We start from the raw sequence: 5665 nt of genomic DNA on the forward strand, positions 1-5665 counted from the left end.
CTGGTTAGCACTACACTTGAAAGGGACTTGGGGGTCATGATTGACCACAAGATGAACATGAGCCTTCAGTGTGATGCTGTGGCTAGTAAAGCGAGCAAAACTCTGGCTTGCATCCATAGATGCTTCTCAAGCAGATCCCGGGACGTCATTCTTCCATTGTACTTGGCCTTGGTGAGGCTGCAGCTGGAGTACTGCGTCCAGTTTTGGACTCCACAATTCAAAAAGAATGTGGAGAAGCTTGAGAGAGTCCAGAGGAGAGCCACGTGCATGATCAGAGGTCAGGAAAACAGACTCTTATGATGAGAGGCTGAGAGCAATGGGGCTATCCAGCCTGGAAAAGCGCAGGCCCAGGCGTGATCTGGTGGCCACCTGTAAGTTTATTAGGGGTGCTCATCAGGATCTGGGGTCCACTGTGACCAATTCAGGCTGGACATAAGAAAGAACTTCTTCACTGTCCAAGCCCTCAAGGTTTGGAACAGACTGTCGCCAGAGGCAGTTCAAGCACCCCCTTTGAACACCTTGAAAACACATTTGGATGCTTATCTTGCTGGGATCCTACGATACCTGCTGACTTCCTCCCCCTGGGGCAGGGAGCTGGACTCAGTGATCCTCCAGGGTCCCTTCCAGCCCAAATGTCTATGAAATCTATGAAATAAAATCCAACCCGTTCCAGGAAGACAAAACCAAAATGGAGACTGCATTTCCTAGCTGCGGCATTGTGTGGCAAATCTCCAAATGTGAGTTGTGCTAGCTGCTCACAGTGTTCCAGCCACTGCTGGGGGGCAACTTAACTATGGTGTTGATGATATTAAAACATTTTGCCATGGGCGTAGTTAAGGGAGACAGACTGGACCCTCCCTTGTCACTTTTCACAGGGAATGTGTAGGCAAAAGCAACTTTGTCTCCCTCCAAGTTTATCCTAATAGATGTTTAACATGAATAATATGTAACACATGGAAAAGGTGCAGCAGTGGCAGGGTGCAGATGCACAGTACAGTACAGCACTTCAGTGGGGCTGTCCACACAGTGCAGTGGGGGCATCTGCCTGGCATAAGGTCCAGGAGGCCTGTGGCTCACCCTGATGGGGCCTATGGATGTGCAGCCCTTGCTGGTGCAGCCTGCAGAGCATTCAGCCCCCAACTAATTAGAAGCTGGACATCCCTGACCGAAGCCACTAACAAAATAACTGGTGAATAGTATACTGCTCTTACAAGAATGTCTCAACATCTGGGTTTTTCCTATGTACAGATGAGGAGACTAAAAGAAATCTTCCCCCCCAACTCCTATTACATGCATTCTCCCACATCTGTTTTCAGAGGGAGGAATATATTACATATAACAGCAATATAATAAAGGAACTATGTATATAATACAAAGATTATATATGTATGCTGAAATAGTATTGCTGAAATAGGATTCCCTGTTCTCCCAAAAGTCACATGAACTAAGATACAGTCAGTTCTTAAAGATTGAATGCAAAAATACAGGAAAACGTAGTGAAGAATTGTTGCAATTTTTTCTTTGCCTCCCTTGTAATTTTGGTTGCATTCTACATCTTACAGATATTACATCAGGAAATGTGAAATAATCGTTGCACTTTGCTGCATCCAAAAAAAAAAGAGCCCTACGGAGTAGTAATTTAGGGCTGAAAAAGTAAATTGAGCACACTGACAGTTAGATAAGATTTAAAACAAAGCATGGAAGTCAGTAATTGCTACCAGTATATGGGAAGCTCCAAGGGACTGGAGGGGCAGAGTTCAGCTAATACTCTATTTGTTGATGGTCAGCAGAACTTGTGTTTCCAAATCACTTTAACACTTTGTGATATCCCACCTGTCAAGCTGCACAGACACTATCCCAACAGTATTACTATCCCAATTGGCTAAAGGTCATGTAAGTTAGTGGGCAAATCTTAGCCCTGTGTACAATACTGTAGACACCACTGCAAAAGCTTTTTATCCTCTCTACATACCTTACCCAGCTGGACCTTTCTGCATTGCAGTCCACAAGATAGCTTAGTCTAGTGGTTTGAGCCAAGGTCCTTAGTGAGTAGTTGGAAGCCAGAAGAGAACTAGGAGCCACAGCCAAGGAGCCAAGGCAGGCAATACAAGCAAGAGGCAAATCTGAGGCACAAGGCCAAGCTCAGGTGGAAAAGATCCGTACCCAGGACATCAAGCCAAGAGTCTAGAGCCAGAAACTGGAAACTAGGAGGGAAAGCCAGAGAGCTAGAGTGTCTAAGCCAAAAGACAAACCAAGGTCAGGAAAAGAAGCCAGGGAGCCAGCAGACAAGGCTAAGTCAGGGATCAAGAACCAGGAAGGAAGCAGGCCAGGAAACAGATGTAATGGACCTGAAGCTTCTGTGCAAGGGGTTGGCCTCTGGTGTACAATACTTGTTTCATAAATGTAGGTTTGAATCAATCAATCTACAAAACGATTTAGGCACCTAAGGCCCAGTTTAAATGCCTACGTCCAAAATTTAAATTTTCAAGCATTTCTCCCAGCTGCTGCCTTACCCTAGAGCAGGGGTCAGCAACCCCCAGCACATATACCAACCATGGCACATGAGGCCATTTTCCTTGGCACACGTTGGGGCCAGGGGTGGGGAGGCAGCAGCTGTTTGTAGTCTCCCAGCTGCAGCCAGTCCCAGCTCTGGGTAGCTGCTGACAGCCGGGAGCTGGGACACTGCAAGCCCTGCTGGGAGCAACCCGAGCTCCGTGGCTATCAGCAGCTACCCACAGCTGGGGCCAGCTGCAACCAGGAGGCTACAAACAAATGATGCCTCCCTGCCCCCAGTGAGTACAGTGCTGGCACCTGCTACCTTCCAGGAGGGCAGCAGTTGTTTGCAGCCTCCCAGCTGCAGCCAGCCATGGGTGCTCCCATGGAAGCTCTGCTGGGAGCAGCCTGGGCCCCGAAGGCTATCAGCAGCTACCCAGAACCTAAGCCAGCTACAAACATCTGCTGCCTCTGCAGCCTGGCCCTGGGCTCCAGAGAGGTAGTGCATACTGGCAGTGTTCCCCTCTGTGCTGCCCTCACTGCTTCTGGAAAGCAGCGTTGGAACCCAGTGCAGCAGGGCACAGTGGGAGGCTCAGAAAGCTGCTTGCTCTCAGCTCTCCGCTGCCCTGCCACACTTCCCCTGCAGGCGGGGGCAGCAGTGAGGGGCACAACCCTGCACTGCTGCCCACGCTGCTCCCATGCACACAGGGGAAGTGTGGCAGGACAGTAGGGAGCTCTGAGCAGGCAGCTTTCTGCACCCCCCGGTGTGCCCTGCCGTGCTGGGTTCCAACACTGCTCTGCAGAAGTGACGAGGGCAGCACAGCGGGGAGCATGGGGTGGGGGTCAGGGGCTTTGGGTGGGGGGCACAGGGCAGCAGTGCTGGGGGGCAGGGCTTTGAGTGGGAGACAAGGGGCACAAGCAGGGCATCCTGCCATGTACCCCCTGCCCTCATTTTGTTTTTCTGGGAGTGTTGGCACTCCGGCACCTTCCAAGGTAGGCATTGTGGGGGGTTTTGGCACTCCGGCCAAAAGACGTTGCCTACCCCTGCCCTAGAGGTTCCTGAAATCCGCAGGGACAGATCTATGGGGGGGAGGGGTGCCATTGTGCAGCTGCATCCCCCTTTGATTCCTGCTCCAACAAAACTTTAAAACCAGCTGCTCGGGAGGGGCAGTTGCATTTCTATTTAGGCAGCTTTAGGGAATTACCGTATTTTTCGGACCATAAGACGCACTTTTTTCCCCCCAAAAGTGGGGGGAAAACGAGGGTGCGTCTTATGGTCAGGTGCGTCTTATGGTCTGAAAAATATGGTAGTTGACTTCAGGTCTCATTATCATTTACCTGATCCCTGCTAATGTCTCTTCATTCCCCCTTCCATTAATGACCCTTTTCTCCTTTAATGGTCTTGATGTTCCACCATTCAAACTATCCTTTCTTCTGCAATTTTGCTGTCTTTTAGCCATTCCTGGTAATGTCTCTCTTCTATTTCACAGCCCTGCAGCCTGTTTTATAGCTCTAGCAAAACACCTTAACTCAGGTGTAGTAATATTAACTCAGGTGTTGATATGACTGACGTTGTAGAATCAGAGGCACTGTCAGGATGCTCAAGACAACTACATTTTGTGTGAATTTGAACAGAAGATGTTCATTTAATTATAATGTTTACAGGACTAATGGAACACTATACTTTGACTATTTTGACCACCTTTGTCTAATTTATCATGTTTTTTTACAACTTAAAATATAATCTAGCAAGTTTGTGCACATTCTAAGTTACATTTGTTTTTTGCTTTGATCATAGACTGAATAATATAGCCTTAGGGCTCTAGCATATTAGTAAAGCTTCTAGGTTCTCTTTAACTGGAGAAAAATGTGCCTCATATTATACATGATGATGTGCTATACCATCTGCCTCCCCCACCCCCCACTTTCAAAACCCTAGATCCATCCTGCACGGGTATATCCATTTTCAACATAAATTTCCCTGGGGCATCTAAAGTTTTGCTTCTTGGAGTGCCTGGAAGCACTTTACAGAATGTCTACCTTCAAGCCCGCAGCTAGCTCAAGTGTTGGGAGCAACTTAGCTGCGGTAACATAGAGCTATGTGCCAGCTGGTGAAAATCTCCAGCCTGCTACAGAAAAACTGTTTCCGGTACTTCCATGTTACAATGCAGTGTTCAGCATAGACTTACTCCTAGTTTTGATGGTGCTGACTGCTGACCAGCTCAGCACCACACTGAGGCTCAGGCCTTGCCAGAGGGCCACAATCATTAGGTATTCGCGGAATAAGCCTCCCTAATTTGGCTCCGTACAAAATGCAGCAGTGACCACTGTTTTTCTTCACGAAGTGGCTGGAGAAAGAGGTGCTGGTTGTGCCCTTCCCTTTTCCCTCAACCATGTCTTTATACCATAGTTAGATCAATCATTAGGGCAATGGTTAGATCACTCACCCAGCTAGAAAATGGTTAGATCACTCACCCAGGATATGAGAGAGTTGGCTTCAAATTCTGCCCTGCCTGTGAGCATTCAAGCCCAGGTCTGAGAATGTCCTACAGACAAGAATGGTGTGGAAGGACAATTTTCAGTCCACCCATGGAAGCTGCCCCAGTTTGTGTGCATTTTTAACGAATCTTTGGGCCTGAGAGAGAGTGCAAGTGAGAGCGCATGACCCTGCTCCTGCAGCCTAGTGGATCAAGTCCTCAGTTCAGCCAGGGGAGTGGTGGGCTCTCTGACTTCCAGTCTACAGAGGCATTCTCACACTCTCAGTCTCTCTTTCTCTGGCCCAGCAACTCCTGAAGTCTCCCCTGTGAAATGGAATGGCTTCGGTAGAGGGGGTGGACATTGCACTCACCCCAGGTTAGTTGATAGCCGGGTGGATGGGGCATTCTTCTGGTGAAATGGGAGACATGGCTAAGAGTCTCTCCAAAAAGGGAAACCCGGGTCTCACACAGCCTTGGTGCCTGCATTAGCAAACAAGTTACTATATAATCATAGAATCAATGAGTTGGAAGGAAACTAGACAGATCATCTAGTCCGACCCCCTGCCATGGGCAGGAAGGAGCACTGGGGGTGGCAGGGGTCACAAGACCCCAGCCAGGTGCCTATCAAGTCTCCTCTTGAAGATCTCCAGGGAAGGCAAGAGCACCACCTCTCTGGGAAGCCTATTCCAGGCTCA

This window comes from Crocodylus porosus, unplaced genomic scaffold, assembly GCF_001723895.1.
Source record: "Crocodylus porosus isolate Cpor-Errol unplaced genomic scaffold, CroPor_comp1, whole genome shotgun sequence".
NCBI classification, from domain to species: domain Eukaryota; kingdom Metazoa; phylum Chordata; order Crocodylia; family Crocodylidae; genus Crocodylus; species Crocodylus porosus.